This window comes from Falco punctatus (genome assembly GCF_963210335.1).
Source record: "Falco punctatus genome assembly, chromosome: Z".
Classification (NCBI taxonomy): Eukaryota; Metazoa; Chordata; class Aves; order Falconiformes; family Falconidae; genus Falco; species Falco punctatus.
In genome coordinates this window covers 11172600-11192843 of record NC_137586.1, presented here as the reverse complement: position 1 = coordinate 11192843, position 20244 = coordinate 11172600, and the positions used below count along the sequence as shown (strand labels likewise).

Genomic DNA, 20244 nt, shown 5'->3' with positions numbered 1-20244 from the left:
GGGTGTGAGTTGCCAGGTTCTAGGGCAGAGGGTATTTTCACTTCTGCCATTTGTACAGCACCTTACATGCTGAGATCCTTGCCTAAGACTCAAGCTCCTGGGCGCTGTGACCTGATGAGTTATAACTGTGTCATCTTTGAAGTGCTGCTCCCTCTTTTTCTGTCTTGCCTCTTCATACTGCACATTTTTAAGCACAGTGCAAAGGATCAGAAAAGCCCAAAGGCAGTGGGGTCACATACTCTACTCCCAGTTTGGGAAGGAGTTAAGACAGGCAGTGCTGGAATAAGCATTTAGGGAGAGGCAGCCAAGAGAGATTTCCTCCTGGCTGAGCTGTGGTGTTCGAGTTTGGAAAGTACTGTGTGGGTTACGTGCTGCTGGCTTCGCTGCTGCCATTGCCTTAGGCAAGTCTGGGACATGCATGCCTGCAAGTCAGATGGGCACACCATCCTGAGCAGTGTCACTGAAAAAAAGGCCAGTCTCCTTTCTGGACATCAGGAGCAATCTTAAAGCTGCTGCTGCTGTGGGAGGAGTGCTGGGGATTTCAGCAGAGAGATGATGGATCATTGGGACCAAGAGGAAACTTTGACTCGGTGGGTGTTTCTACCTGCATTCCCTAAATTGTGAGAAGATAGTGAAGCCCAGAAGTGCTGTACAGATTGCCCAGTGGAAGATGCGTAAAGAATAGCCTGCAAGAGCCAACTTTTTGCTTCAGCTCAGACCTGGAGAAAATGCCTGGACTCTGTGCACTGGGGTTTTCTTACTGCCAGTCAGCAGTGCTGTGGCTGTGCAGAGAGAGCATAGCCTAGACGCGTTAGCACAGTCACTCAAGTCCTTTCTATACCAGTGTTTGCATTACTGATGAGATTAGCATAGCTGGGCCGGGTGGACAAAGAGGGTAATTCTCAAGGTGCTCTCTCCTGGGGCTGACAGCAAAGGAAAACAGTTATGGCATGAAGTAGCAGGTCAGAGCTTTGCTTTCAATTTGTCTTCTAGGAGCGGCAACAGCTAAAGATAAGAGCTTTTTTTGAAGATCTAGAATATTGTCAGGCTTTTTTATCTGGGTTTGGTCTGCCGACCTCTCCCCTGGGCTGGCAGTCTGGGATCTTAAGGTGTTTGCAATGACTTGTCCTAGCCCCATGATAAATCTGGCTAGAGAGAATGCAAAAACTGGTGGCATCAGTCTGCCACCATTCTTGCTGCTGTGCCTGTTTTCTGTAACCAAAGGGCTGTTATGTGGCTTAGATTTGTGAGGAAACAGACTTACATCTCCTCTCTTTCTTCTGTGCAGCTATCTCCCTGGCAGCACAGTTGGAATGATTTATTATAGATTACAGCTCTGTTTAATTCTGTTTCCCTACAAATATCATACTGTTAGAGTAACTGAGCAAAATGCAGTGGTGTTTCCGGAGGAAGGCTGCTATCAGAGGCCACCCCTGTAGCAGAGGCTGGAAGCAAGGAGGAACAGTTTATCAGGAAATGCCTGTGTTCATGTGCTGGTCGCTTTTGGGAAGGAAAAGGCATCTCACCCTTGAAAGCTTCCTCACTACATGACTCCAAACGTTGTTGATGGAGCTGCACCAGTGTGAGCAGTAGTGAGAATGCTGCCCTCCAGAGCCTAGGAAAGGTCTGGCCAAAGTGGTGGTCTGGGAAGAAAAGTCAATTTCTGTCTATAAGTAAACGCCCAAATGTGTTTTTCAGAGTGTTTTGGTTTAGTTTGGGGGTGTTTTTTTGGTGGTGGTGGTGGTTTAACTTGGGGTTTTTTTTGCTACTGAAAATAAAAGGTGTGGCTTGTGCAAATCCTTGTAAGGAAAGAGCAGGGAATTTACTCTGGATTGAGCCTGCCTGAAACTCACTGTGTCTCAGATGTGTGTTAACAGAGAAATGAAAAGATTGTGCCATAAAGTGATAGGGGATAATGAATTTAATCCACTATTATGTTGTCCTGGGAGATAAAGCTAGGGCAAGGGTATTGGCAATAACATTATGCTTTGCATGACAACAACAGCAAATACCACCTGAACGTGCTTCCCCGGGGAGAGGTGGAAGGGTCTGTTTTCAGAGAATCATCAGGAAAGTGGAGTGAGGCAACCAAGAGACACAAGCCTGAGGAAAGATGCCAGGATATTTGCAGAGAAGAACAGCATAATAGCTGTGCATTTTCTGCAGCTTGAGGTCTGCTTTCCCATTCAGTGGCCCAGCTGAACTGGACAACGCTGAGCTCTTAACCTTGTTGTGATCTTGAGAAATGCACTAAAGAAACTGTAACTTCAATAACATTAGTGAGATGTCGGACCCAGAGCCTGAATGAACAAATCTTTATCTTTAGCTTCTCTGCCTACAAGGTTGTTAGTTGGATGGTGATTTGCTACTGCTTCAGACATAGGAATTTTAAAGGACGCTGGTGTCTCCACACTGCTGTGGACCTGGTCCTGGGAAGCTTCACTGGTAAGCAGGCTCAACACTCAAAAGGGTTTTTGGGGGCGTGTGATGAAAACAGAGAGGCAGAGGTCAATACCTGGAAACTTAATCAGCTCCTAGAGCTGAACCAGAGAATCCAAGTCTTTACTCAAACACATGAATCTTTTAAAGTGAAGGATGCAATGACCTGCTCTGAAGGAAGTGTCCGGTCCCCCACCAGCTATTTGGGAGCCAGGGCACTCTTCTGGTTCGTAATGCTCAGTCTGGGCTCTGGGTCTGTAATGTTTTTTTCTTGTTTTGTTTCATTTCATTCCTACGTGGTATTACCTTTCTTTTCTGGGCCATGCTGAGCTACGTGCATCTGATGCAGGGCCCTGCATGTCCCTGTCCCCTCTGGTGCCAGAGAGCACTTGGGTCAGTCCGTAGGGCCAGATGTAGCCCAGCAGAATGCGTGCAGTCCATATGGCCAGCAGCAGAGTGGGGCCAACTCCTGCTTCAAGGGAGGTGGAAACAGAGGAGGCTGGTAATCCGGATAGCTGCTTGGCATAAGCCACGTGGGTATCTCTATCTTGCTCCATCGCTGGGGTTTTCAGAGGTGTCAGTACTGCTTTTGCCCCACTCCCCACACTGTGCCTGGTGCTGGGGGCTGCCCACCTGCTCTCCATCCTTGGGGCAGGGATGGCACGCTGTGACTCAGTTTCCCTGTGGCCTGGGGAGCAGGGAGGGGTGGAGTGGGAGCGGAAAGGGGCAGAGGGGAAGTTACAGCAGCTGGTAGGAAATGGCATTTTGGGGTGCTGCAAGGTGGCCCTACCCCATCCTGTCTGCAGAAGTGGTGTTTTGGTGTGCCAGTGGTACAAGCCTGCTATGTCATGGAGACATTTTGTGGTGCTGCCAGGAAGCTCTGTTCCCGTCCCAGCTGCAAAGCTGGCATTTTTGAATGCCACAAAGCAGTCCTTGCTTCATGCTGCCTTCTGCTGTGCTGGGGATCATGCTAGGGCAGGGAGAGCTGGCAGCATCTTCCATCCTCTCTGCATTCCTGCGTGCAGGGTGTATGATTATGGACAGTCCCATGGCACTGCTTCCTCCAATGCGTGATTTATGGGCTGCTGCTTAGGATGTGGGTCTGATCTTACCTCAGACAAGGCAAGAATCAGGAGTGCTGTTAGCTGTGCGCTCACCTAAATGCAGGCTGTGGAGGTAATGGCGTGGCATCCCTCGCTGTGTCTGCACCTGGGCATGGAGCAATGACTGCCTGGGGGCAGGAGCAGAGGAGTCCTTGTGGGAGTGACAAGGGAGTGCCTGGTCCCACCTGCTTCCTTCTTCACCCCTATTCCTTCCTTGCAGCTCCAAATCTGCCTGCATGGGACACGTTTTGTAACAAACCTGCTGAACCGAGGGGAGGCAGAGCAAAACCAGGAGGCTAAACAGCTGCAAGCCCAACCCATTGCCTATGTTGCTGTAGCAGTGTGGGGCACAGGGTTCCCACATGCACGTCTTGGCAGTAGTTTGTATTGATGATGAGGGCAGTCAGAGACATCTCCCCCCACCCTGTCCCCCCGTCCCCCCACCCCGCTGGGTGTATCTGATGCGTCCTGCAAGCTACCAGCAGACTGTCAGCACAGCTCTTTTGTAGGTGAAGGGTAGGTCCAGCTTCCCATGGATGCTGCAACCCGCTTTGCTTCTGTGAAGCACTCTTTATTTGAGGCAGTGCCCTAAGGGTTAAGCCACAGTAGTGGGGTAGGGTTTGTATCAGGAACAAAGAGGGCTTTTAAGGTCTGTGTTGGGCTAGGAGTAGAGGGAATGGATTGAGCCTTTCCCAGTGTGTTGAATTACAAAGGTCATGGAGACCCTTTTTCTGGGAAGCAGTGGTGGCTGAGGTCCCTGCTGGAAGTGGGGCAGAGAGAAAAGGAATTGTGAAAGTCAGTGTGAGCAACTTCGTGGGAAGCTTTAAAACCAGAATGAAAACTGGAACTGTATGCTGAGATGAATGAGTGTTGAACACAAGGCTGGGAGCCAGGAGGCCAGGACTGTAGGCTTTGTGCAGGCCTCCTGCCCGGGGAGTTTTGGGTGATTTGGTTTTGGTTTTCCCCCTCGTATTGCATTTGCATCTGCCCCCACACATGGCACCTGAATTTGCAGCGTCACTGCTGTAGCCAGCACTTGGGCCTCTCCAGCCTTCTCCGAGCCAGTGAAGGCTGTAGAGGGTGAAAGGCAATGCCCGCAAGGGAGGGTCTCTCCAGAATGCAGAAGAGGAGACAGTCCTGAGTGCCTGCAGGCACATTTTGCCTTGACAGAAGAGGGAAGTTGACTTTTCAATGCCTGCCCAAGCTAAAACTGGATTTTTTTTTCATGTGTAGTTAAGCAGGAGAGCCTGATTCTATCTGCTTTCCTAGCCCCTCTGCTTAACGTCGTCTGTTCAGGTTGCCCTGTGGGGCACAGGACCAGAGGGTCCAGCAAAAGAAGCTAGGGAGGGGGTGGATGGCAGAGACCTGTTTCCCTTCCCACAGCAAGGCTGAAAGAGGACACAGCTAGTTTCCATCTTGAGCTTCGGATGGCATGAGCCAGCTGGCCAGCCCACCCAGGACATGTACAGAGGGCTGCAGGATGTGCTGAGTCAACAAGAGCATCCCCTTGCTGAGGGCAGGGGGCTGATCAGGGCTGCCAAGACAATAGGGGTTTCCAGCTTGCAGGAAGGGTGAGCGCCAGCTGCGAACCACACAGTGGGCTTTCCAATTTTAGCAAACATGGATTTGTGTTACCAACCAGAAAAGGCGGTTTAGTCCTTAAAACTTTCAGGCTGGGTTACAAGGCACTTGGCCATTCAGCTCCTTTCCCTGGCACAGGCATGCTCCCCCATTAAGCTTTCATTTAAAGAAATCCCACATCTGGTCTTTATGTTGGATCAGATGACCTTGGATGTGATTTTGGAGCAAAGGGCTGATGCTTCATTCGGCTCCATCTAGGAGATGAAAGCTGGTCCCAGTAAATATGACCGTGAAGGTCAGTGCAGCCACCACCTAAGTTAGAAGCCTGGTGGCTACTCTGCTTTATCAAACACCATGAAGGGAGAACTGTAGGGAGCGCAGAGCTGCTGTGAGAAGGAGAACCCAGAAACGGAAGGCTTGGTTTGGGGCTCTTGGAAACCATAATGCCTTCTGTTCACAGGTAGATGGCCTGTTCTCAGAGTTGCTCTCTGTGCCTGTCCTTGTGAACCAGGAACCGTTTCAGTTGAAGTGTCAGCGTTGTTTACTTCTTGCTGCTTAACACTGACATTGAGAAAGCCTGAACCTCTCCATCTGTTGTTGTCCAGAATCTTACCTTCTCATCCTGTCCTCTGGCATCACCTGTGCTGCAGAAGCATGCCACTGACACAAAGGTGGGTGAATAAACTGCCTTCTCTCTGCTGACAGTTCCCAACTTGCTGACCTGAAATGTGCTATTTGGAGGCAGCAAGGTCTTGTCGCTGTACTTTGGAGGGATGCTCTGCCACTCTCCTTAGCCACCTGGGCTGCAGGAGGGGAACACAAGGCTGTTGCAAGGGATCCTCTTGGTGTGCAAGAGATGGCAGAAGCAAGGGCACCTTTGTTGTCTCTTCTTTGCTTTTCCCCCGAACCTGGCTGGAGGCAGGTGTCGTAGGTGGGGTGGTACCCCTCTGTTAGTCACAAACAGGGAGCTGGCAGGAAATAGTCACAGTCTGGCTCAAATTGGAGCAGTCTCTGTCTGCCCTAACTGGGTGTAGGGCACATCTCTCAGCTTCTCCATTGCCTGGGGGCGATGGCAGGGAGCCGGCCTTGTGTAAGAGCTCACATAGGTTATTGTTGCTCTCTCAGGGTCTCCCAGAGCTTGTAGCGATGCCCGTCTTTTCAGTGATGACACGCTGATTTAAGGATGTGCATTTAAATTGCTGGGTCTGTCCTGCTGGTAGCTGCTGAGTTTCGTTAGGTGCTTGCCCACTACTGTGACCTTGGTGACACCATGACTGTAGTGTTGGTCAAGTGTTGGCCTTGCCAATGACACATGGTGAGAACTCTGGATCTCCCCCTCTGCCTCCCTAGAAGGGACCCCAGGGACTGGAGCATCCTGATGAGAGGAGGGGTGGTGTGCAGGGGAAGCTGCTGGAGCCCACGGGACCCTTGGTTTTCTTTGCCCTGAGAAGGGGAAAAAGGCTCTGTGTGTACATGGTGGGTATCAGGAATGTTAAAATACAGGGAGAACCATCAGTTACGATATGCAGTCTTGTGCTTTGGCAGAAAATTGTTCTTTGTCTCTATTAATACATGACATCTGAGCCCAAAACATTGTCCCTCCCTCCCTGGCCAAAGGATGGTTTAGTCTGGCCTTAATTCCTGGGTGCCAGGGCCCCCTGACCCCGCTGGGGCTGCGTGACCCTGCTGGAGACTTGATGCTCAACCGACTTGCCCTATTGCAGCACCAGCAAGGGTTGTCCGAAGTACTCTGTGTGTGCCTGTGGGCAAAATGCCGCAGCTGGCCAAGCATTCCTGGGTGGAAGGGACGAGAGCCCCTTGTCAGAGTGGCTGTGACAAGTGGAAGGTGGAGAGGAAGGGGTGAGAGAAGGGCCTGTGTCTGATACTCTTAATTTGCTCCTGTAGTCAATGGGAAATAGATGCTTCAGCTGCAACAGTCAGAGGTGCAGATCCATGACCGGGTGTGCTGCACAGACTGGTGTTTCATGTGCGCCGGCGCTCTCGTGTGCTCCTTGACACAGATGGATGTGCTTTGGTACACAGAGCCGCTTGCCGGCTGGGAGGTGTGTGCCGCAGCTCTCGCTGGGCTCAGCGCAGCTGCAGTGTGCAGTCTTCCACTTATCGCCTCTGTCTGCTCTGGTCCCCTTCAAGAAGGGGGCTGAGGTTAGCTGGAGAGCCTCCAGGATGAGTGATGCTGGGGGAAAGATGAAGGAAGGGATGTGGGGCAAAGCTCATTTGAGCTTCAGCCCTGTCAGGGCATTAGGGGAATTGCTAGCTGGAGAAGCAGCCTGCAGAGAACATGTATATATAGCATAATGTGCGTGACTCGTACTGTCCAGATTCAGGAACTGACCAAGCCTGTGGGCCTTGCATGGGCAGTGACACTAGCTGATGCCAAGTGACTGTAGCTGTGCTTAGAAGAAATCCCTTTCTGGATCCCAGGAGCCTCTCCACCCTGGACAGCCAAACTGGGAAGAGGCACAGGCTGGGAGGGGGCACATTTAGCTGTACCCAGACCCAGGTTTAGTTGGCAGATGGCTTGCCTGGGGGTCTGAGCTGTGGCAGTGCTGGGTAACCCTCCCACAGCCAGTGCTGGGAGTCAGGCTGCTGCAGGGCTGATAAAGCGAGTGTTTGCCTGGAAGGCAGCTTTGGAGCATGGAGGAAGCCCTCCCCCAGCATCGCTCCTTATCTTGGCAGTGCTGGCACTTGTCATGGCAGCACTCCTGGCCTGCCTTTCTGCCCCATCTCCCTGCCACGGCGGACTTGAGCCAGCGGCATCGTCTCTGCCCCTTCTGCCGCTGGTTGCTGCGGGAGGTGAGGGCTTTGGCACAGCCTGCCCAGGCTCCCTGCCCAGTTCACTGCCGTGCGGAGTTTGTGGCATTCCCCTGACAGATGCGGCCAGGTTGCACACTCACACACGTGTGTGTGTGTGTGTGCGCACAGCTGTGGCAGAAATGGGTGAGTCAGGCAGGAGGAGAGGGTGAATCGCAAGAGAACGAGAGCCAGTGGGAAGCAGGAGTCAGGTGCTTGCCCAGGGCTGGGCTTTAAGGGAGCCCAAGGGCATGGCAGCCCATGCTGGGTCCCTGGGCGATGTGGTGAGGGTGCTGGAGGAAAGTTGGGAAAGCCACAAGGCTTAGCAGGTGGAGGCAGTGCCTGTGGCTTGGGAATGGGCCAGGATCCAGCTCAGCCACGTGTCAAACCCATTCTCTGCCTACGTCTCCTCCAGCCTTGGGTATGTTGCTGCCCTGGAGTGGCCTGGGGCATCCTCTGTACTGAGGTTTCCCAGGAGGGACCCAAGACAGGCACTGCAAGGGAGCAGTGTGGTGACCAGGTATGGGGTGGATCTTTGTCCTCACACAGACAGTGAGGTGTCCAGCCAGCTCTGGGCAGGCTGAGCAGGTCTCTTGTGGTCAAATCTTGCCCAGTAACCTTCCCATCTGCTCTGAAAGAGTGGTGAGAGGATGGAAAAATGAATGATCCCTGATGGGGCAGAGTGTGATAAACAGATAGCTCTGAATTAAGTGAATGCAGCCCAGGGAAAGAGCTGGGAGGGGTGATGCACTGCAGATCTGGGGCCATGGTTGGTCATTCGCCCTGAAATCCCTTCTGTGGTCTGGATGCTGCTGCAGATCCTCTGTGTGTGTGTGAGTGCGTCACAATGGCTGCTTGCCTCATCCAGGGGCCTGCCCTGGGCTGTTTGAGTTTCCGTCTAGCCCAGCTGGTCGGTGCTGAGTTTGAGTCCTAATGGTCCTGCTCATCGCTCCTGAGGGCTGGTCCCTTGTGGGCGTGATGGAGGTAGGCTTGGTGTCGGTGCCACAACGGTGAAGCCAAAGCTTTCTCTATTTAGGGCCAAACTTCTCAGAGCAGGTACTCGGGACTTGTAGCTCGGGGTAACCTAGGTGTGTTGCAGCAGGCACTGGTGTTGCCACCAGCCACAGCAAGGAACAAATACTTGAACAAAACCAGCCCCACTGGTCTCAGTGTTGAGGTAAGTCTCTTTTTTTCAATATCCCCAAGGTGTGCAGGTGTCTGCTACTCAGTGCTGGCAGTAGGTACCTCCTGTCCTCCCTGTTGGCACCCTTGGCTGGGCAGGATGGAGACTAGCAGGCTCCAGCAGCCTCCACAGATGTGCTGGAGCTCTGGCCCTGCCGTGGGGCTTCTGGTGTGCTGCAGCAGAGAGAGGCTGGGGGCAGCGGGTTTGTGTAGCCTGGGAAAGGGAAGGCAGCGAAGGGAGTTCTCACTGCTGCTGGCAGCTGTGGGTTTGGAGAGGAGCCGGAGCTGGGCTCCCCTGGGAAGTGCCCAGGGACAGGATAAGAGGCAATGGCACACAAGGGAAATTCCAATTAGATATTAGGAAAAATATTTCCCCACAAGGGTGGTTAGACTCTGGAGCAGGGCCCAGAGAAGGGAGGCAGTCTCTGTGTTTGGAGACTTTCAGCCTTTGGCAGGGGCAAACCCTAAGCAACCTGCTCAGGCTTGGCCCTGCTGTTAGCAGAATTGGACTGACACCCCCCCGTCCCGAGGTCCCTTCCCCCTGTTGTTCCCCAGTTCTGCAGTTCTCAGGGCACTTGGCAATGGAGCATCTTACAGCCTGTTGGACTGACCAGCTTGGAGGCCAGCGGAGGGCTTAGGGGCGTTGTTCTGTCCCTCACCTTTTCCTGGCTTGGTCGTTTCATCTGTACGGTATTAGCGGTGCCAGGAGGTGGAGGCGCTGCCTTAGAAGCATTTCCCATCTCATTGATTCACCCCAACCTATCTTAGCGGGACAGCGCATCTCTCCAGAGGTCTGTATTATTCCCTCCCTGTGCGAGCACAAAAAGCCTGTTGGCAGGGAAGCACGGGGTGTAAACCATCCGCCCTGCTCTGCTGGCAGTGCAGAGCCATGGTCTGTAGGGGGGTGCTGGCATTGTCGGGACGTTGGGGAGGATGCTGGCCCCCAGCCCTCCGGCTGGAAGGGCTCCAGGCTTATCTTCCCTGTGGTGCCTGTCCCAGAGACAGTGGCGACTGCAGGGGAAGTCACCAGTAGCCTTTTTAAAGGCTCCAGCTGCCTGACCATCCCAAGCAGATGGAGGCTGAGATGAGCCCAAAGGACTGTCTGGAAAGAATTACTTGCTCCCAGTATTTTCTGTTTCTTTGCCAGCCTTTTATTCTCATGGCTGCTCTTTTTCCTGATCCTGTCCTTCTGCAAGGCTGGCTGCTGGCAGCCTTATCAGCCTTGTCTTCAGAAACAACTTTACTCTGTTATTTATTGTATCTCTGAGCTCCGACCCTGGTGCCTGATGCTGCAGAAGCCCGTGTCCGGTGTGTAAATATTCAAAGGGTGTTCAGTGTTTGCCCCATCCCATCTGCAAGAGTAATGAACCAGAGCAAACAGGGCTGCGTGTAGCCGTGATGCATGGGCAGAGCTGACCTGCAGTAGTAGCTACATCTGCCTCCTCGTCTGGCAGAGGCTGGGAGGATGTCCAGCTCCCAGGTGCTTTTTATGTGGGTTTTCAAGGTCTAGGACATTCCCATGAGCCTGTGTTAGTCCCCAGATCCCTGCTCAAGTTGCTTCTTTCAGCCTCTCCCTTGGGCTTATTGGTGCTGGGCTGCCATCTCGCTCAGAGCCCTGTGCGCTCTCCCTTGGCCATCTGCTCATGACTCAACACCGCTCTGGGCACTCTGGCATTACTTGGATGTCCCTGGTACAACACCCGTGCGCACTGAGAGCGGCAGGGTCCAGTGGTCTGAGCCAAGAGGCCCCTGGGGTCCATTCCCAGCTGTGTGGGTAACTCACCGCATGGCCGGGAGTGAGCTTGTTCCTGGCAGTCCATGGAGAGCCCGTGGGTCCCTCATAGGCTCCATCTCCTTAGGAGGGTCAGGTCTTGTGGGACGTCTGTGTCCCCAGTGGCACAGCTGCCACCCGGGCTGAAGGTCTTTTGGACCCAGCTGCCATAGTGAAGCTGGTTTCTGAGGTCTCTGAGCTTCGTGTGCTCCTGCAGAATCAGCGCAGCAATGTATGTGGCAGCCAGCAGAGTTTGCGTGGGGGCCTTCATGTCTTGCAAGGACTGACGTGGGGGCTCATGGCCTGCGCACAAGCGTTGTCTGGGGATGCAGCTGCGTCTCAAGCCAATCCCTGTTCACTGTTGCCTCTGTGAAAAGGGAAGATGCTGATGTGCCAGTGCCCCAGTGCCATGTAGTCCCTGCAGGCTGCACCTGCCAGATGGCCCTGAGGGCACGTCCTCTCTGGCCTCTTCCTGACCTGAAGCACCAGCTGAGCCTTGGTTTCCTCTGCCTCCGTGCAACATCTAGGTGCCAGGTGGATTCCCCCTTCCATCCCAAGGGCATTCCCCAGCCACGTGTGCTGCTGGGAGCCCTGCCAGCCCTGCAGGAGCCTGGTCCTTGTGAAGGGGGTGGCAGGTGCACCAGGCAGAGGGCCCTGCTGTTGGAGGGACCCTGCAGGTGATTCAGAGTGTGTGGACACGGAGGCTTGCCAGTTTCAGGGGATGAAATAGGAGCTAGGCTGTGTCTCCCACTGCCCTCTGTGTGGATATACTTGCAGTCAGACATCCTGGTCCCTCGTGTCCCCTCATTTCAAAGGGGGTCGTGCGCGCATATGTTTGCCTCCATTACAGGCAACAGCGTGAGAGTTCAGGTGACAGCTGTGACACCCTTTTCCTGATGCCAGCAGGATGTTTCTCTCATCTTCAGTCCCATGAGAAGAGAGACTTTCCTGTGACAAGGCACAGGACGTTGAATTCATGGTGGAAATCCCCTTTCCCTGAGTAGCCCTGGCTGTGTCCAGCTCGTGACAATCAAAGGTGGACAAAGACTCACCCTTATGGCCTGAATCCCTGCCCAGCCTGTGTTGCTGCTCTGGCCTGTGCTAGACTTGAGACTTTCTTAAATCGCTGCTGGAAGAGGGTGAGTTGGGTGGGTGTGCACGGCCATGTGTGTGTGTGTGTGTGTGTGGTATCTCCTCCCTCTGTGCCACACAGATGTCTAGCACAGGGAGTGGAAAAGATGCTGAATGTCCACACAGCTGCAGCAGCTTTATCTGCAGGCTGCAGCTTGGTAATGCTGAGCCGGAGGCAAGAGTGCCTGTGCCCGAGCACCTCCCTTGGAGGGCTCTTGCGGTAAGAGGAAGTGTATCGCAAGAGTTGCGGTGGAGACGGGCAGTTCCCATGGAGTAAATGCAGCGTGCACAATCCTTGCTGCCCTCCCCACCGCTCCCTCTTCCCATGCGTAGCTTTGATGCCTGTGGTAGGGAAAGGTGACATTGCTGTGGCCCTCCCAGATGGCTGTCAGGGACTCATCAGTGGAGTATGTGCGAGGAGGCTTGGGCTGACAGCGTTGTAGGTGTGTGGCAGTCAGGGATGAGGGGAGACTGGGGTGAGTTATGGTATGAGCTGCAGCAATCGAGAGGCAACATAGCCCAGGTAAAGAGCTGGGGACACTGAGGACATGCAAGGCAGGATCTGGTGGTGGTGGTGGAGGATGGGGTTGGGGTGGCAGCCAACAGGAGCACACTTGTGGGGATGCAGAGGCCAGCTGCCATGTGAAGGTTGTGGGGAAGGTGAAGTATTGTGCATCTGCGATCAGGCGGTGTGGACGGCTACAAGGCATCAGGGTGCAGAAGGAACTGGCTTGGTAAGGAGGGAAGGTGGGGCTGTGGATGACTGTGGTTGTATGTGATGGTGACTGGAGGGAGAAGAGAGGAGACAACAGAGCAAAAGGGCTCCTGTCACCTGTTGGTTGCTGTGCTGTCTTCTCCGGGCTTGCAAAGCATCACCCCACTGCCAGAGCTCCCTGTCAGAGGCTCATGTTTCCGTACCTGGCTCATAGTGATGGAGAGTGGGCTGGGCTGTCCACGCCGCATGGTTAGATCACACTTCCCATAGCACATAGCCTGGGACAGGGAGCTGATGGAATGGGGGTTACCAGTAAGCTACTGCCTTTCCATTGGGGTTGAGTTAAATGGGTCAAGATAGGGTTTGCAGGGCTTCTGATGCAGACGCCAACCCCAGGGCATCATTCCTCTTCTTGGGACATCAGGTAAAAAGGACTGTTAATGCTAACATTGGTGCATCACTTAGTACAGTGAGGGTCTAGTCCTGCTTGGACCTGGGGTATGCCTCCCTTGAATAAACGTCCTTCCTGAACTTGAAACTTGGCACTGTGTTGGTGCCCTGGTCATGGCTGGAGACCCCAGGCGTCATGCAAGCACAGAGCAGAAGTGATCCCTGCCCCTCTGCCAGGACCCATTTGCCTTCTCGCGGCCACCCTGTGACTGGCTGCACAGGCACGTGACTTTGTAATCTTCAACGGTGGAAAATTTTCCATCAGTTGCAGTTGGCACCAAGGTCTGGAGTGAAGCAGCCGGTCTGCATGGTCACCTGGTGGCTGAGGTCTCTGTCCCTCAGGCCACAGCCCCTGGAGAGGGTCAGGACTGAAGGGGAGCTGGCCAACACGTCCCTGTGCCTGGGTGGCCAGGGGCTTGCTTTCACTGCAGGCACTATCTTTGTCACCCCGGGGTGACTGCCAAGGCTGCCGTGCCGCTGCAAGGCCAGCACCAGTGGGCTCCACGGACGGCCCTGGCAGTGGGGCTTGCGGGCGCCCAGCCGGCTGTGCCTTCCCCCCGGGAGCAGTGGTGCGCAGCAGCTACCCCGAGGTGAAGAGACACAGCTTTTTATGAAGTGGAGCCAGCCCGGAGGAATTTTCCACTTGTGGCCAGCTGTTGTCCTGGGCCTGGCTTGCGTCCTCCAGCACTTCCCACCCGGTGCTGCCTCGGGGAGGGAGGGAAGTGGGGCTGGCCCACCTTCCGAGTCCCTGTGCCGGGCAAGAGGGTGCCACCGGGGCTTGTGGGGCTGCATAGCTGCGGTGGAGCCCAGCAGCATCCTGATGCCTCTGCAGGGATCCTCTTGGGCAGCGGAGAGTTTTCCCCACCCCCAGCTCTGCCGCTGCCTCTTTGTTTTCTGGCAGAAGCCTCTGTGCCTTTTCATTGCCGTTGAGGCGCCGAGCAGGAGCCTACATGTGCCGTGTGTGCGTCTCACTGGGAATGTGATGTGGGCTGGCAAGCCTGCCGGGCCGGGCATCTCCCTCGCAAGGCTGCGGAGGCCAGCTAGCAGCTTCAGGGGTCTCCTTTCCGTGGGCTGTTCCTCCGGCTGAGCAAGGCTTGGAGGCCGCTGGTTTCCTCTGCAAAACCCTCTTTTGCACTGACAGCGTTTCTGCACCTTGCCACAAGTGGAGTAAGTTGGATGGGAAGGGGCCAGTCCTCAGCTCGGCTGCACTGGGGGCTTGGGCTCTCTGCCGTGGTCCTCCCTCGCCCTTGCTCCTGCTGAGAAGGCACCTGAGATTAGAGCAGCACCAGGGGCTGCAGAGCCGGATACGGCGGTGGCTGAGGATTGCTTGTGCTGCGCCTGCCTCTCCTTGTATTTGATCTCTCGACTTCCAGCGGGGATTGAATTCCTGTGCTGGATTCTGGGCTCGGCTCTTGTGAAAGGATCCAATTATTTCAGAGCTTTGAGCATCTCCATTTGCTGCCCATATTTGCGGCGCCCGGGTCTGTGCTGGCTGGAATTCCAAGTGATTAACGTGGCTGTGACATCCCTCCTAGGGGTGTTATCTTTGCTCGCTGTCCCCCACCGCCCCCCTTTTCTTCCTCCGGCAGCGAGCGAGCGAGACAGGCAGGCAGAGACAAAGGTCTGTCCTCAACCTGGGCTGTCCTCCCCGTGAGCGGCTGCTGCATGGGATTTCCCTGCCCTGCCTGCTGCAGGTTTCCTGGGCTCCCGGTCGAATGCTGGAGCTGGGCGGCCGTGGGCTGTGTCGCTGAGGTTTGAGCCTGCTGGTGCTGGGTGGGCAGGGGGTGCTGCTGGCTTTGGAGAGCTGCCTGATTGTCCTGCCGGATTTTAAGCTGCTTGTCATTCTTTGACTGCGCTTTCCTGGGGAGAGGGGCAGCCGTGCATGGAGGGGAGGCTGGTGGGGTGTGGGGGGGGGGGGGATTGGACGTGGGGGAAAGCTGTACACAGGTGGCCGTTGCATAGCAGAATCTGCCTGCAGACCCTGAAAGCCCCCCTTCCCAGCTGCAGGCTATTGTCAGCGTCGCTGCCTGCACACAAGGCACCCGGACAAGGTGTGTGTGGAGGCGATCCACGCCAGGACACGGGGCATCAGAAGAAGCAGGGGTAAGCCCCTGGGCTGGGAGCTCTGCTCTGGCTCCCTGAGCTCGTGGGAGAGGTTTCATTGTGTTATCCTGGCTTGGCTGAGCAGAAGGGCTCAGTCCCTGTGGCACCTGTGTGTGGGTCTGGGGAGGCACCACACGCTGCTGGGCAGACCATAGCTCCTCAGGCACCTGCTGCAGCCTGGAGCCCCGGCAGGGTGCCCTGCGGAGAGGGCTGGTCTGTCCCCAGGGGCTTCTGCATCCCATCAGTGCCCCCTCCCACGGGATGGGACAAGTGCAGCAGCAGCAGTACCTCATGAACATGGGTGCTGGGGGGCAGAGCAGGGTGTCGGGTCTGTCTCTGTCGAAGCTGTCTCTGGTGTTTCCTAGGAGCTTGTGCTCCTAACGTGGGCACTGCCTCTTGCCCCATCCTTCCCCTCTGGGCTGGGGCTTCCTCCCTGTTATCAGCACAGGGGCCGTCACATAGCAAGGCTCTGCGGCTGCATAAATCTGGCACAGTAGGAGGCCTCCTGACCCCCGAGAGCAGCAGTTGCCCTTGCAGTGGGGCAAGGATGTTTCCTCCCTCTGCACCCCGCCTCCCTCCCTCTCCCTTGTTTCCACCATGTGTAAGCTCCTTTCCCCCCAAGCCTAAATTGTAGGGGAGTACCAGAGCCACATCCACGCTGGTTGTCTTTCCCTGCAGGCACAATTTTCTCCTCTAGCATCTCTCTAACCAGCTTCTCTCCAGGATTCCCACTTCTCCAGTGGATGGTGCTGGAGGAGATCCCCAGCCTCTCTCTCCTAATGGTAATATGCCCTGTGGAGAAACCCTTGTCTGATGGCAGCATTGCTGCTAATGTTGCTGTCCTTCAGGGTTGTGATGGAAACTTACTGCCTGTTGGTGTTTCTCAAGCTCTGCTCTTAACCCAGAAGCTCCTTGGCACAGGCTTGCACTTGCACTGGTTAGATTTCCTTCCTTCTCCTTGGGTTCATATAGGACCAGTGGAGCTGTGATTTATCCTCCAGGCAGTCTGTTTCCAGCAGTTTATGTTGCTGCTTCTCTTGCCTTGTGCTCTGGTCCTACCAAGGATGATTATTTGCCCTCTTGTAATGACAGCCCCTCTTCTTCCTAGCTGTGTGGCTCCTGCTTCATCCCCAGTGAGGCTGTGAAGGTCTCTTTAGTACTTCCCAGGAGAGGGAGCAGGAGGGAAGAAGGCAGGCAGCAAAAGCCTCTTTGGGGTTGGATTGGGTTTTTTTGTGGTTTAAAGGGTGCAAGGATGCATCTTGGCCCTGCCAGGCCCCAAGCATGGCATTCTGCCCTAGGCAGCAATGCCCAGACCAAAGCCTCTTGTGCACTGGCTGTGTGTCCCCTTGACCCAGTGGCAGTGCTGCTCTGCGGAGCCACATGTATCCCCAGTGGGTAAGCGTGGCCCCTTCAGGCACAGCTCTTGCTCTCTCCCTTGCACCAGCGCTGCACTGCCAGCACTGCCAGACTCCCTTGTCCAAAGGCTCTGCTGATCCTGCCCTGCAACAGATGCCCCCGCCACCCCAGCTGGCAGAGCTGTCCCCCCACCTATCCCACTTTCTTTCTGACTACTACAGTGCAGTTAAAGCAGCAACAGTTCCTTCTGCAGGCTGCAGCCCGGTATGCGGTGCAGCTGCTGCATTGCCCAGCCAGGCACCCTTCCTCACCCGCCACCCTGCTCTGTTGCCACTAGACTGAGATCATGGTTTGTTAATCCTGGGTTGCCCCTGGATGTGCTAATAGGAATGAAACCAGCAGGTAAGCCAAGTCCCTGACCTGCTACAGGCCTGGCTGTGTCATCCTCTATCAGGGTCTGGTGGCTCAGTGTCCCTGGGGAGTGCGGTGTCTTTGCCCCAGTGCCTGGGACACGGTCCCTCCCTGCAGGTCCTTTGGATCTGGTTGTTCTTGGCTGTTGAAGCCAGACCATGATGGGCAGGGTGAAGAGAGGAAAGCTGTGCCTGGCATAGCTCTGCACTCAGGTGCTGGGAAATGCTGGCAAAAGCACAGGCCCCCCCCTGTCCTCTGAGCATTGAGGGCGGGGGGGGGGGGGGGGGCTGGGAGCTTGGCAGGAGCAGGACAGAGAGCAGGAGGAGTTCTGGCTGGGCTTCCTCCAACCGGCAAGGCCCTTCGAGTCCTGTCTTAGGAGTCAGAGCAACAGCACAAGCGGAAACACTGGCAAAATCACCTTCACTTGGGCTTAGGAGGGGCCAAACCCTCGGTCTGGGCACATGGAGCCCCCAATCCACTCCATGTGCTGCATCCAGGGGATGGCACCTCTGCTGCCCAGCTGAGCTGGTGAGGACCTGGACCCATCCAGGTGGCCAGAAGTAGGGCTCTGGAGATGCCTGGCTCAAGGGCAGGTGAAGGGAGAGGTGACCCCCTGCTGTTTCCCCATCCCTGCTTAGAGTGCAGGAGTCCCTTGTCCCTGTGTTGGTCTCTTGCTGCACAGGGTGGCAGTGGGCTCCCGCTGGGAGCTGTGAGAGGCTGAGCTCTCACAGGGAGGAACTGCCCTGGGAGGCAGAGCCAAACAGCCAAGAGATGCGTTTGCAATGGGCTGTGGAATCCTGGCATTTCCTAGCACAATGCTTCAACTGACAGTGTTCGGTCTGGCAAAATGTGGTGCAGCCCCTTGTACTTAGGCGTGTGCAGTGCTGGCATCACCTGGTGACTGGTGTTGAGGTCTCAGCTGGGATGGATTTGTAGTGTCAGCCTCTTGTGATGGACCCATTCTCCTGAAAGGCAGCTTCTGCTGGGGAGCAAAGGGCTGTGACTGCAGAGGGACGTGGAAAACAGAAAGAAAGGATGCAGGTGAGACTGCCTATTTGTCCTGGCATGGACACGCATAGGAGGGATGTGGCTTTCACCACACCATGCTGACTTTTGCTGCTGGTTGCTGACGTTGCTTCCTGGTGGTTGACTGTGCCACACAAGTTGTGGTACAAATCTCCTCCAGGGATGGAGGAGGGAAGCAGCAACCTTCCAGGCAGGGAGAGCACAGTGTGTTACTAGCTCAGCATCTGCCCACAGCTGTGGACATTTATTTGCTTTTCTACCTGCCTTGGTACAGGCCCCATGTGGGGTACCAGGCGGAGCTGATCTTTACAAAGAGCTTGACCAGAGGTTTGTTATGCTGTGATATTGATTTGTCCTGCTGGAAGTGCTCCTTGGGCATTGGTGTATTGTGTCTCTGTTCTGGCTGGTGGCTGGTCACTGGCAGTGGCCTTTCCCGGCACTGCTGGTGGTGGCTTCTGGGCTGGCTGAGTCTTGGTGACTGGCTGTGACTGCCTGTTTGTTACAAGTCTTACTGGAAATGTGATGAAAGCACAACTTGTTTCCTGTGGTAGGCAAGGTCAGGCAGCAAGCACAGTGAGTGACCTGCTGAAGCTGGCTTCCCACCTGAAACACAATGGGATGCAGAACTTGCTGAACCAGGGTGCCAGAAAGGGGGTGCACTTGGGTGTTCAGTGCTTCTGCGCATCCCTGCAGGGATTTTGTTCATCTGCCTGGCCCTGTTGTTCCCAGCCTTCAGGGCAGTGCTTGCTGCTGGGTGGGGATGCCCAGCGGGACAGATGGTGGTTTCCTTCCAGACAGCTGCTGTAGTGAGCCCTTGGCTGAGGGCTGCACGGGGAGGTCATGGTCCCTAGTGATGGGTAGTGTTTCCTCCTTCACCTGGAGGTTCCTGGGCCAGTAAAGCTCATGGGCTGCCCCTGCCACAGGGGGGCTGAGGGTGTAGGCGCCCAAGGGCTCCTGCCCACTGTGAAGGTGCCGCACCACCAGCTGCTGCCTGAGCTGATGCTCCTCCTTGCCCTCTTCCAGACTTTGAGGCTGTGGTGCTGGTAGATTGTGACCACAGAAGAGCTGTGTTGCATCTGTAAATCTCTATTGTGCATCAGGACATATCTGAGCAGGTGAGCGCTGTGCACACGAAAGGACTGCTGTCTTTGGGCTGGGGGAAGCTGGTAGGGGGGACATTATGGCTCAGGGCTGTCAGGCTCCTGGTTTCTGTCTTCCCTGCCAGGCATCTCTTATTGGAAGAAAACAATTGCAAGCTCTTCTCCTTGGCATAGGGCTGGAAAGTGTCTTGTGCTGTGGGTGAAAGGGGCAGGAGGTGGACATGAGACCAGCAGCTAACTGGAGGCTGCTGGTGATCTGCAGTGTCATGGAAAGCAAGGCATGAAATGGTCACCAGAAAGAAATGGGGTTCTGTTCATATGCAAGGGTTTCATACAGGAAGGCATGCAAAAAGGTTATAAAATACAAGCCAGGTATGAAAGTTCACAGCATAGCTTAAAGTGTTTGTGGTTTAAATGGAAATCAAGGTGATAGCGTTGCCTGAGGTGGCCGAGATGTATGTGCCCTTTGGGTTTGGGAGGTTGGGAGAGGCGGAGCCTCAATGCTGTCTGCTCTGCCTGTGTGACCCCACACAGGCAGTACCCTCCTGTCCTTCTTCTAGAAAGCATCTGAATCACTCCAGCCCTGCCTCTACTACTTTCCTTCCCCTCAGAGCCACTGAGGAAACCGAAGAGCTGTAGAGGACGGTGCAGAGGTTCGGGGGCACACCGTGATGGTCGGAGCCATTCCACGGCAGCCACGTCGCTTCTGGGGGGTGCCTGGCTGGCAGGTGTCTTCAGCTAGTTGTGCCAACGACCGCCTGCTGAGGGACAGGGAAGTTAATCCGGAGCAAAGTGGAGTTCTGCTGCAGAGGGGTGAGTGCAGAGGGCAGCCAGGACAGGCTGCATTGTGGTAGATTATGCAGAGAGGTTGAGGTTGGAGGTCATCAAGCAGGGCCACCCAGAGCCATTGCCCAGGACCATGTCCAGACAGCTTTTGAATATCCCCAAGGACAGAGACAACCTCTTTAGGTAACCTGTTCCAGTGCTCAGTCACTCTCACGGTAAAAAAAAAAAAAGTTTCCTGATGTTCAGACAGAACCTCCTGTTTGTGCCCATTGCCTCTTG

At 55.1% G+C, this 20244-nt stretch overlaps 1 protein-coding gene across 15 annotated transcripts in view; it reads left to right on the top strand.

The window, feature by feature from the left end:
- ATOSB (atos homolog B) overlaps positions 1-20244 on the top strand; it is a 42035-nt gene that overhangs the window by 12504 nt on the left and 9287 nt on the right. For 5 of the 15 annotated variants that reach the window (XM_080371288.1, XM_080371295.1, XM_080371290.1 and 2 more), the window contains 2 exons: positions 5584-5794; positions 19791-19992. The exons of 1 other annotated variant lie outside the window; for it this stretch is intronic. The gene's annotated coding sequence lies outside the window, so the exon portion shown is untranslated. Of the gene's footprint in view, positions 1-5583; positions 5795-19102; positions 19195-19739; positions 19993-20244 lie in introns of all 15 variants that reach the window. 9 more of the 15 variants (XM_080371283.1, XM_080371294.1, XM_080371284.1 and 6 more) reach the window with 4 other exon arrangements.